Source organism: Papio anubis, chromosome 4 (assembly GCF_008728515.1).
Source record: "Papio anubis isolate 15944 chromosome 4, Panubis1.0, whole genome shotgun sequence".
Taxonomy (NCBI): Eukaryota; Metazoa; Chordata; class Mammalia; order Primates; family Cercopithecidae; genus Papio; species Papio anubis.
In genome coordinates, this window is record NC_044979.1 from 4,041,558 (window position 1) to 4,054,076 (window position 12,519).

General features: G+C 50.2%; 1 protein-coding gene across 7 annotated transcripts in view; it reads left to right on the forward strand.

Annotated features, from left to right (window-relative positions):
* The window catches only part of LOC103883366, a 34,017-nt gene extending 22,118 nt beyond the window's left edge, over window positions 1–11,899 (forward strand). For 3 of the 7 annotated variants that reach the window (XR_004183071.1, XR_004183070.1, XR_001901377.3), the window contains 7 exons: window positions 532–637; window positions 4,425–4,528; window positions 4,778–5,110; window positions 7,991–8,122; window positions 8,715–8,771; window positions 10,267–10,486; window positions 11,856–11,899. The gene's annotated coding sequence lies outside the window, so the exon portion shown is untranslated. The remainder of the gene's footprint in view (window positions 1–531; window positions 638–4,424; window positions 4,529–4,777; window positions 5,111–7,990; window positions 8,123–8,714; window positions 8,772–10,266; window positions 10,487–11,855) is intronic. The other 4 variants (XR_004183072.1, XR_004183073.1, XR_004183074.1 and 1 more) reach the window with 4 other exon arrangements.
* Window positions 11,900–12,519: the final 620 nt, after the last annotated feature.

Sequence of the window (12,519 nt, forward strand, 5' to 3'; positions counted from 1 at the left end):
AGCCTGGGCGACGGAGCAAGACTCTGTCTCAAAAAAAAAAGGAAAAAAAAAAAGAAATCACACTTGGTTCCTCCAAATCCCACCTGTAGCCACATTTGTCAGGAGTGCGGCTGCTGCAGAAAGTGTCTCTGGAGCTTGGGAAGCAGGCGTGAGGCGATTCTGAACTCTCCTGTGCTAATCACACCCGCTTTCTGCATCCTGCAGGCACTTTGGTCGGACCCTTTCAATATCAAACACTGATCAATTGTAATGAACGGCACTGTTCCCACACAGGACCTCTAATGACTACTGAGTTCTTATGAGGAGTGCCTCGTGCTTTGCAGCATCTAACGTCTCGATAGTGACCTGCTAGTGCCCGTCCGGCCCGTCAGCAGATCACAGTCACAAACCCTGGGAGGGGTGGGCTTGCCATGCCACTGCCCCTGCTGATTCTCCATCCAGCTGCCGCCTCCTACTGCAGGGCACCGCCGCTCCTTTCTTGGGTCCTGGCATGGCTCGTGGTAATTATCTCCCCCCCCCCACCCCCCACAGCTGACGACATGTTTCCTGTGTGAGACTGTCTCCCGAGAAGCAGACACCAAGACAGGATGAGAGATGCACGGATTTTATTGGGAAAAACACCTGCAGGAGAAAACGGGTGAGCACTGGTGGCGGCTGGGAGCACAGACTGCCGTGGGGTCTGAGCCTGCAGGAAGCGGGTGCGTCCTGGGGACTGCAGGTGGGGGCATCAGCTGGGAGGTGCTGGGGCCACTCGGGCAGCTCACACAGCTCAGCAGAGCAGGCCTGCAAACAGTCCACGTGTGAGCCACTGGTGACGTGAGGTCGGCTGTGCTGCCCCCCGTGGAAGCTGGCCAGCTCAGGCGGGGGGCTCTTTACTTCCCAGAACCGGCCACCGTTACTCCCGCCAAACCAGCCCTCAGCAGGCTCCCATGCCTCCCAGGACAGGGCCTGCCTTGGTGCCCCCTGCACCCAGGACTGGTAGGAAGTCTGTGGGAAGTGTGGGCGATTCCCGCAGCAGCAGCGGGGCCGTTGATGAGGCTGCCGTGGTGGCTGGGGGTGCGTGAGGCTCAGTTTCATGGCCTCCACTCACACTCTGCGAAACAAAGCCCCAGTTCCTCCCCTCGGTGCCCTCTGTGGCGGGGCCCCACCACCTCTGACCTTGTCTCCTGAGCTTCCGTCCCCTGCACAGGGCTGTCCTGGCCGTGCCATGCACCTTGTCACCCCAGGCCTGATGCCAGCTGGCTGTGTCACTGGCTCCCATCTGCAGCTTCCTCAGTCCTCGCTGCAGGTGTGAGGGGCACTGTGGCTCCCAGGAGGTGATGCTCAGCACATGGCTTGGCGGAGACGGCCCGTGATGGGAGAAGGGCTCTCTGGGCACCGGGGGCAAGACTGCAGCCAGGCCTGGCACTGGGCGGGACGGCGGCCTGGGAGACACACGTGTCTCCATTTCTGTCTCTGTCTCTTTGTATCTCTCTCTTTCTCTTTCTGGGTCTCTGCCTTGGTCTCTCTGTCTCACTCTGATTCTGTCTCTGTCTCTGTATTTTTTTTCTCTCTTGGTCTGTCTCTGCTTCTCTCTGTTTCTCTGTGTCTCTGTTTCTCTTGGACTCTGTCTGTCTGTCTGACAGGGTCATCAGAGCCTGAACAAGCTCCTCTCCCAATGACTTTCCAGGTGGTGAAAGGCCTGCAGCAGGCACCCTGGATGGGATCAGCTGCTCCGCTCCACGAGGCTCCCAGTGCCATCTCAGCAGGTAGCTGACGTGGCCTCTCTGTCACCTCCAGGGCAGCCAGTGCCCCTCACTGGAGGCCTCTGGATGCGAAAGAATTCCCTCTCTTTGTTCCTGGCATTCTTGTGGGGACACGCCTCCTCTGTGCTTCTGGATGGCAGGGAGGTCCCACGTGCTCCACAAACGCCCTGGACGAGGCTCGAGTGTATCATAGCGTCGGCTGTGGAGTTCACTTTGTCTTCCGTAGTCGCTCATACTTACGCAGTGGCACAGGCTTCTGGCAGGCTATGCTGTGTGAATCCTGTTTTTCTGAGAATTTATTCCTTCGGAGAGGCTGGAGATGAAGGCCCCCAAGGTCTAGGAAGAAGGAAATCCCTGGGAGGGAAATCCATGCACTTAAATGGTGCTTGTGGAAACTCTGACTTCCAAACGCCACTGCTCCCCGTCCCGCTCCTTCCTTCCTGCAGCAGCTGTGGAGCAGCCTGTGGAGCATCACACGGCATCCAGCCAGGGGTCCGAGCCCAGGGTCCAGGCCAGGGTCTGCTGCCCGCCAGCTGTGGGCCTGGGCAAGAGCGCGGTCCCTGCCCGTCTGTGCGCTCTCAGGTTCCTCCTCTTTCTGGGAGCTGCCCTGCTGTGGGAAGCCTGACTGAACCCTGACGCCTCTAAGCCCCTCACACAGGTTCCATGGGAAAATGAGGCTAACCTGGTTTATTTGTTTTATAGCCTGTAAATACTGACTGGTCCTTGTGTCTCAGGAATTCTTTTTAAAAATGCAGTGCACTTTTATTTTTTAAGAAAAACCACAGCAAAATTTAGGGTGGGCCTCAGGGGCCTACAGTTGCCTTCAATTTATGGCTGTGGACAGCAGAAGGGGCTTGACTCTTACTGAATTAAGGCAGAAGAGAGAGGTTCTTCATAAACCCCAAAGAATTCATCTTCTTAGGAGGAGGCACAGGCACAGGGCACAGAAGGGGACAGGCACCCCAGAGCAGTGGGACGGGGCTCCCTGCCTCCCAGCCCCTCCCTGGATGGCCTCCTGCTCCTGTCTGCCCAGCAGCCCTCCGCCTTCTCAGGCGATGTTTATTCATGGCCACACTTGCCTCCGCACAGGCTTATTCCTGCGAACCCTGCCAGGGTTGTTAAGGAACATCTAAAAGGCGTGAGGCCCTGAGCTTTGATCCGGCTGCTTAATTGCCTTTACTAATCACACCAAGATCAAGAGGATAAAAATAGCCTCCAGGGTCGGGCGGAGAGAGTCACCTTGATGGGGTTTTGAAGAGCAGCGAGGAGACAGTTCTGATTCACTCCCGGTGGCGGCCTGAAATCATCACTTTAATTAAATAAACTCACCTTAGCTACTAGAGCTACGCAAACAACTTGACATGAGGCTTTAGATTATTTACTTAGAGAGAAGCAGAAAGAAAATAGGAAGGCACTTCCTGGACAGATTTCAATTGTTTTCATAAGTGCTCTGTCCCCAAGCAAAATGAAACGTTTCTCCCTCCTCTTCTCTCTCCCTGCTCCCTCTTACTCTCCCTCTCTTTTCTCCTCCTCTCTGCTCTCCTCTGTGTCTATTTCTCTCCCTTCCTCTCCCCCTCCCTTTCTTTCTGTCCCTCTCTGCTTCTGTCTCTCTGTCCCCCTCCACCAGCGTTTTATCTTTTTTTTTTTTTTTTTTTTTTTTTTTTTTTTTTTTTTTTTTTTTTTGAGACAGAGTCTCGCGCTGTGTCACCCAGGCTGGAGTGCAGTGGCGTGATCTCGGCTCACTGCAAGCTCCGCCTCCCAGGTTCACGCCATTCTCCTGCCTCAGCCTCCGAGTAGCTGGGACTACAGGCGCCCGCCACCGCGCCCGGCTAGTTTTTTGTATTTTTAGTAGAGACGGGGTTTCACCATGTTAGCCAGGATGGTCTCGATCTCCTGACCTCGTGATCCACCCGCCTCGGCCTCCCAAAGTGCTGGGATTACAGGCTTGAGCCACCGCGCCCGGCCCAGCGTTTTATCTTAAAACAGAATTTTTGATTGAGAGGCTTGTGTGTTCTGAGTATTTGCCTTCTCGTTTAGGGATATTCTCCTGGTCACCTCTCATGGTCTTTAAAGCCTGACTTAAGTCTCCCCCGCTGCAGGAAGGCTTCCAGGATGACCACCATGTCTTTCCAATAAATTTCTTGTCATTTATCTCAGCCCTTGTGCAGTCACCCTTTATAGTTGTAAACCAAAAAGTGCCGGAGACAGGCCTCAATCAGCTCCGAGGTTTATTCTGCCAGCATTCAGAATGTGCCTGGGGAAAAGGAACACGAAACCTCAGGAACAACCTGAGATCTGATTTTTCCAAAGAGGATTTTGATTTAGTACTGAAAGAGGAAAAGCAGGCAGGAGGGGAAGGGGAGGGGGTGTGGTCACATGTCTGAATCCACACGTCGCCCTGGAAAGCAGGGGTACAGGAATCATCCATCATGTATTTGTCTGGTGCTCAGCACATCTTTGCATAAGATAAAGTCAGCAGAAGAGCAGCTCCCCGTGGAGACCCCCGGCCTGCTCTCTGCAGCGATTTGCTCTGGAGCAGAAGGAAAGGCAGAGGCTTGCATGCCTCAGCTCCCAGCTTCGCTTTTCCCTTTGGCAGAATGAACTGGGTCCTGAGATTTTATTTTCCTTTCACCTGACTGATTTTAGGGCTTCATCTGTGTATTTCCTCTTTCCAAATAGGTCTGCGCTGCCTCAGGTCTGAAATGATGTCTTCTCTTTCCTGTTTTCTGAGCGGCTCATTCTGCTGTCAAATAGGCCCTTTCCCCAGGACCCTTCGGGTCCAGGTGAGTGGAGCAGCCTCCCACGTGGGAAGCCCTGAGTTTTCCCCATCTGGGCCTTTCTTTCTGTCCCTGACATCCAGCTGGTCACCAGATCCTGGCGGCTGAAAGTCATTCTCAAGTCCAGCCTCCTTGACCCACCGCTGTACCTCGGCCCACGTTCCTGGACGTCAGTCTCTCACTGAGCGCGATGTGTGGCTCGCGTCTGCGGCTGAGAAATCCTTTCAAACGCATGCCTTCCCCTGTTGTATCCAGCGTAGGATCTGACCCGGCAGGACCTCAGCAAAGACTCGTGGCTGCTTTCAGAGTGGACACCTGCCATCACGTTTTCCTGAGCATTTCCCTATGCTGCCGGCACACTGGGGAGCTCTACTCAACCCACAACGGACTGCAGATCTTTTGGCCGCTGCATTCACAACTTTGTCCCCAGCCGCTCCATGAAAGGCATCCTAGAAGTCTATCGGTCTTCCCACGAGCGTCAAGACTCCCAGATCCCCACGGGCCCTGATACCATCTCTGTCTGAGCAGCTGCCCGTGTGTGCGGGAGCACCCTGCCTGAGGCGGAGGGAGCACAGCATCCGTTCGGAGGTGGGTGAACCTTACGTGTTCTGCACAGGGCTTGAGGTAGGTCTTGGAGAGCAGCCCTGGCCCCTCACCAGGGGACAGTAGGTGGGGTTCTAAATTCTGAGTCATTCATCTCCTCTTCATATGTCTGAATTATTCATACATTCCTTGTGGTTTGGATGCTAGTCTATGAAAATGTAGGCAAATTGTTTATTATGGCATTTACAGGGATTTTGCAAAAAAGTTATCCAGAAACCCTTTAGGTTCAGTGGTTGAATTTAACAAATATCTACTGTGCACCTACTCTATGACAGAAATTGTGATTGGTGTTAAGGACATAAAGATGAATAAGATAATAAGCACCTGCCTTCAGTGTGCTCTGGGGTTAGCAGGGAGAATACACAATCCAGCTGGTCTACAGAGACTGACTTATTATCAACGTTTATCACAGCGTGTGGGAAATAGGAGCTAATCGTATGTCAGATAGTAACATGACCACGCCAAAACCAAACCAAATCAAAACAGGTCAAGAAGCCAAACCAACAAACCAACCCCAGCACCACACAACAGAAACTAACTGAAGTAACATTGAACGTGGAACCTTGACCACAACCCTTGACCTGCAAACAAATATCTGCAAACTCGACTTGTGGGTTTGCTTTCACTTTGGTGCAGGGCAGCAATTCTGTAATGATTTTCTGTCTTGTAGGATTGAGCAAATACAAGATGCCATCAGTGCTGTTGGAAGCCAGGATTCTCGTTTTTGGAAAAGGGAGATTTTCTTTCTTTCTTTTTTTCCTTTTTCCCTCCCTCCCCCTCTGCCTTCCTCCCTCCCTCCTTCCCTTCTTTCTTTCCTTCCTTCCTTCCTTCTTTCCTTCCTTCCTTCCCTCCTTCCTTCCTTCCTTCCCTCCTCCCTTCCTTCCCTCCTCCCTTCCTTCTTCTTTTCTGTCGAAGCACTTACAATCTCCTCACATACTATATAATTTACTTGTTTATCATGTTCCCCATTTGGTGTCTGTCTTCCCCCCGGGGGCAGGGCTGTTTGCTGCTTCATCCAATATGTGCTCATGATCTGAGTACCTGCAATCGTAGGCGTGTGCATATCTAGTGAATGATAGGCAATGATGGTGGAGATGCAGATTAGGACCAAGTCACGGGGAGTACTGGATCATGAGAGTGACCACATTTGGATTTCAGCCTGTTGGAAAATGAGATGATGCTGAAAGTGGTGAATGGGCTGCAAGGTGATGAGAGCTGTAGGCTGGGGCAGTGCACAGGACCTGAGGCAGGGGTGTGGTCGGAGGCTTGGGAATCCAGGGGATTTGTTACAAGTGATGGGAACCTGACTCAAACCAGCCTGAGCAATGAAGACAGTGACCTGTCCAAGGGCACCTTTGGTTTGGGTGTGGCTGTGCCCAGGACCTGCTCACCTGGGAGGAAAGGAGAGGGAGAGCATTAGGACAAATACCTAATGTATGTCATGTTGGCGACTCCGTGAACTCGAGGGCCAAGCCCAGGTCTCCTTGTCTCTAAGAAGGGGTTCAGAAGCTTGACCTTGGTGGGGGTGAGCAGCGAGAGAGCGGGCGTGTGCTGGGCCCAACACATGACTAGTGAGAGGGTTGGTGTGTCCTTGAGCTCACATGTGCCTCCTGCCCTGCACAGGACACTCCCTCCTAGAGCCCAGCCAGCCCGGCAGGAGGGCAGGGCATGTTCAGAGAGGCAGGGGCTGAGTGGATTGAGGGCTGGCCCAAGTCACAGCCAGGGGTGCTCACTGAGGCCTGGTGGGCTGGACTTGGGGCAGAGCACCTAGCCGCTGTCCCTTCCTGGGGTTTGCAAAGCCCATCGTCCCGCAGCGCATCACGCTGTGCTCTGCACCATGTGTGTCTGCACTCAGCTGTGGCCAACACTCAGCCGTGTCCTGGCATCCCCCGGGCAGCACCCAGCAAGACCCAGGCTCTGGGTGGATCTGGATAACCCAAGGGCACACTGGGGAAAGGCTGCCTTCCTCGCTACGGTTCCAAAGCCCAGAGGATGAGTGAGCTCAGCTGTGATTACACAGGACAGGCCACAGAGCCAGTAGAATTTTCAATCAAAAAATTAACATCAATGTATGCTTACCATGGAAAATTTGGAAAACACAGGAAAGAAGAAAAAAAATTAAAATCACCTTTAGTCTTACCAGAGATAACCAATATTAACACATTGGCATATTTCCTTCTAATCATTTCTCAGAAGCCTATGTATGCCTGTGTGTTTTAGAAAATTGGGGATGTACTGTAGATGCTTCTGGGGTTTGCATTTTAAACTTTTTTATATTTCAAGTATTATTCCATCATTTTAAATGGCTGCATTGTATTTTGTCACACATCAGGGTCTATCAGAATTGATTTAACCTTCATCTATGGGCTTTCCAATCTTTCATTGTTTTTCACATTACTAAATGTGGGAGTGTTTGGGGGAATGGAATACGTGACTCAGAGAGGAAGGCAATGAGAAAACATTCTCTGTGTGCTTTTAGCAAAATTCATATCAGCTTAAGAAAGAGTTCTAAATATGGTACACAGCAAGAGACAGAGATTCGTTAGTAAGATGGCTTCTTATCACTCTTTTGAGGGTTTCTGAGACCCCCTTGGAGCGGAGTGAACGGAGGGCAGTTGGCGCAGGGCTCAGGAATGTTCTCTGGAAGGGCCTGGAGTCCTCACCTGAAGGTCGCCTGAACCTTCTCCGGGGCAGCCCCGCCGCAGTGCACACATGTTCTGGGCTTCAGAGGATTAGGACACCGGGTGTCACTTCCCCAAATTTTCTCATCGACAGACCTGTCTTTGGTCTTGGGATTCTATGGGGGCTCCCTAAATCCCGAATTTTTATGCAAATTGTAGCTCTTATGTTCATTTTTCTGTGTAGGCAGCACAATAACAGTCAGCAGATTCTGAAATCAGCCCGTGACTCCCGCATAGAAGAACCCCCATTCAGGCCCTCTTTTACCATGGAGGCAGGGTCACTGGGACGGTGGGTCCAAGCGCTCACATCATGGGGGTAAGTGGGGTGGGGCTGGAGAAGCTTCGGGAAGCATTAAGCTGCTTCTCCCTGAAGCAGTGGAGTTGGGGAGCCGTTCCCAAGAGGGACCCATGGGTGAGCCAAGGAATGCAGGAGGGGGTGCTGTGGGGAGGGGTTATGAGCCAGGGCGTCCAGTACGGGATGTGGGCAGAGCCAGCAGGCCGAGACCCCAGTGGCTTCGAGGACAACCACTGTACTACATCCAGGGACAGATGGGGACCTTGGGGTCCTCACGGGGTATGGGCATTGCGGGAGTTCCGTGCCACGCTGTTCCACACCTGTGTGGCTTCACAAGGGCCTCCTTGTTTCTGGAATTTTCCTCCTGTGCCTTCATGGGTAGGTGGGTACTGGGGTGCCGGATCTCCACTGCAGCCTTTGTAGGGACTGACCAAGCTCCTCCTCCACTGGCTGAGAGACAGGACACAGGGCTGTGCCCAGCTCCTTCCCTCAGCTGGGGGTGCTCGGAGGCTGTCTGGCTCCAGAGCTCCCTGCGGGGTGGCTCCAGGCCTGGCAGGCCCAGGGCAGCTTTATTCCTCCCTCCCTGCACACCTGTTTCCTACTCTTCCTTTAGGGGCTGACTTGACTTCCACGGACCAACATTTATTAAGAACCTACTGTGTGCGTTGAGGTAGGTGGTTCCCTGACCTCCATGGATTAGGCGAGCGGAGGAACAGGCATTCAGACAAAATCCCCGTGAGACGCACTCACTGCTACAGACACCCCAGCGTTTGGTGTGGTGGTGCCGCCTTTTTACTACATTTTATGCACCAAGCACTGGACCGAGGACGCTCCGGGAACGGCATAGCTGGAGAAAGTTAGATGAGGTCAAATTTTGAAAATTGCAGCTCATTTTTATACTCTGACTGCAACAGAAACCCCCTTTCTCTGGCTCATTGGCTGATGAATAGAAAAGTTGTAAAGGTTGGAATGATTTAATAAAAATACATCTATCTTACTTAAATTTCAAACATAAAAAGTACAGTTTCACTTTTCTTTTGAGCGTAGGGTGATTTTGGAGTTGGGTTCACTACTGACTAGGGCTTTCTGCCCCTTCTTGTGTAAATCTCTCTCCTGATTATGATCTGGGACTTCTGCCAGGGTCTCTAAGTGGAATGACTGTGCCAGGGGAGTCCAAATGACTGTGACATCCTTGGGGTTGACAGACACCAACCGACGAGGGCACTAGGGAGCTTTCTGAGTGCTGGAATGTTCTCTGTGTTAAACTGTTTGGCCACAGGATCAGAATTCATCAAGTTGTACAATAAAGACTAGTCATATGTCTTTTATGGCTCATTAAAAGATTTTAAAACAAGGTAGATTGAGAGTTAAAGATAATCTTAGGTGGAATTCTGCCTGACTTTTATGATTGTTTCCATCTTTTACTGGTGTCTCGCCCACACATAATACTGTATCTGGATGTGCATATTTTACGTATTTTTTAGAGACAGAGTCTTGCTCTGTCACCCAGGGTGGCACAATTGCAGCTCGCTGCAGCCTCGAACTCCTGGGCTGGAGTGATCCTCTCATCTCAGCTTCCAGAGCAGCTGGGACCATAGGCAGGTGCCGTCACACCCAATTGAATTTTTTTTTTTTTTTTTTTGTAGAGACAGGGTCTTGCTATGTTGCCCAGGCTGGTTTCAACCTCCTGGCCTCAAACCACCTTCCCACCTTAGCCTCCCAAAGCACTGGGGTGACAGGTTTGAACCACTGCTCCTGGCCCCAGTATATATATTTAGGCATGCTCTTTACTGAATCTTTCCAAAGTAGTTCATCTAAGTTTTCATAGAAACAGTCACTCATTCTTTTTGCACTGTTTCTGCAGTTGCTGTGTTGTTTAATTAGATTCCTTGATTGCAATAGGTTTTAGGAGCAAACATGACTAACTCCTGGGAAACACGTGGGACATGCTGCTCCCAGCCCCTAGCGCTCAGAATCCCCTGGGTATGGGTCTGCCAGCTCTAGGGGGAGCAAGAAGTTCTCTCCCCAGGCCCTGCCGGTCAGGAGCATCTCAGCCCCAAGTGAAGAACCACTGGGGGAGATCTGTTGACTGGTAAATAGCCCCCCATGCTCACTTCTGTAAATCTGGATCTTTACTGTGTGTGTGTTTTAATTTTATGAAACAGCTTTTATGGAAGGGACCAGCATGTCACCTCCTCACCATTGACATGAGTCTCTGACGTCCTCTGCCACCAGAGTGTAGATCACAGACATAGAAGCCGCCAGCTCTCATCCTGGCTTCCCCATTAAACTGCGGTGTGGCCTCAGCTGAGTCACTTCATCTTGCCTCAGTTTATTCATCTATTAAATGGGAATATGAGCATTACACTCTCACAAATGATTGTGGTGAGTATTGATAATAAAACAGGCCTCACCCAGATGGAGCCTGGGCCCAAGGGCTGCCCACTCTGGGCTCCTCAGCATCAGGAGGTCACAGGTGTCTCCAGTGGACCACTGGAGAGCATGAGGGTGCTGATGGAAACAGGCTCTTCTTGTCACTGCACTGCTCCCACCAGGGCCTTCACCAGGAATGAGCTTCAAGGTCAACCAAAGAGGAGAAAGAGTAGAGGGAATGAGGAAGAACATAGAGGACTGTGAGGCAGATCCAGGGACCAATGAGGCACCCAATGCGTCCTCCCCACTGACTGCCTTGGGTGGCGTTGTCCAGTTTCTGAAGGATTCTCTGCAAGGCCTGGCCCCAAAAGGAGGCTTTCTGAATACACTAAAAGATGCTTTCACTGGAAAAAACAGTACTACAGGCAGAGATGCAGCTGTCATATGTGGTATTGTCAGGAGCTGGATTACGTCCCCTCCAATTCGGGTGTTGTAGCCCTAACTACCAGGACCTCAGAATGTAACTGTATTTGAAGATAAGGTCTTTGCAGAGATGATCAAGTTAAAATATCCGAGTCTGGTGGGGAGGAGAACCTGGGGAAATGAAAGGTGATATCTGGATGAGGAAGTTTGTACTGGACAGATGAGGGGGCCCTAGGCCTTGAGAAGTCCCTGTCCAGGAGCTGGGAGCCCCCTTAGGAGGCTCATATGAGAGCGGGGATCCAAGGTCCCAGCTTCACAGGGCCACTTGGGGCAGAAACAGCCCAAGCAACATCATTCCTCACCTGTCAATGCTGGGGGACAAATGAATATTTAAGGGAACATTTACACTAATCTGCAAAGGACAGCTGTGAGGTGGGTAGCGGCTGCCAGGGAAAGTAGGGGATTTGGAGGCTGCTGAGTCAGATGTGATGATGGAGGTCACAGGATCGTTTCTACGAGGCAGTTTGCCTCTGATAAATATTATATAATAAATAATATAAATATTATATGTATATATTATATTTATAATATGATAAAATATAATGTATAATATAATAATATATATTACAAAATATAATATATACTATATTATACTATATATTATATATAATCTATAATCTATATAAAATATAATATATACAATATAATATAGAATATAGAATATATTATATATGTATTATGTATTAGAGGTGATCAAGTTAAAATCTATTATATATGTATTATATAAGATATACCTATATAATTATATTATTATAATATGTAATATATTATATAATACATTATAACAATATATTATATTATATGTTATAATATATTATATTATGTTATATATAAATAATATATTATGTATAATTATTAATATTCTCATCTGCGGTATATTCTTTCTTATCTCCCTCAGATGTTTGAGGACAATATATAAAAATGCACGATTTCAAACCACTGCTGCATTTTTTTTTTTTTTTTGAGACGATGTCCGGCTCTGTCGCCCAGGCTGGAATGCAGTGGCACAATCTCGGCTCATTGCAACCTCGTCCTCCCAGGTTTAAGTGATTCTCCCGCCTCAGCCTCCCAAGTAGCTGGGATTACAGGTACGCACCACCATGCCCAGCTAATTTTTTTTATTTTTAGTAGAGACGGAGTTTTGCCATGTTGGCCAGGCTGGTCTCGAACTCCTGACCTCAGGTGATCTGCTCGCCTTGGCCTCCCAACACTGCTACTTTTAAAATCTTTTCTATTTTCAAGCAGCAGCAGCTGCTGGCAGGTTTTTCTCCAAATGACCTTTATTTTGCGTCTAACAAAGTGGATGGCTTTCTGGGAAAACTCCTGACGTGGGTGCGGGGGAACCAGTCGGGCAGGTCCCTTCTTCCCGCAGGGTCCTTGTTTCTCCCTGCAGTTTGGACACCGCCTGGGAACCAGGCAGTGCCCCCACCGGACACCAGATCCACTTTTCTTGGAAGCCCTTGGGCTTACAGCCTGAACTTGATTTTGTCAGTATTAACGCTGGCAAAGCTGTTTTATTGACTGACAACGTGGAATACAATAAATGTTCAAGACATCTGCAC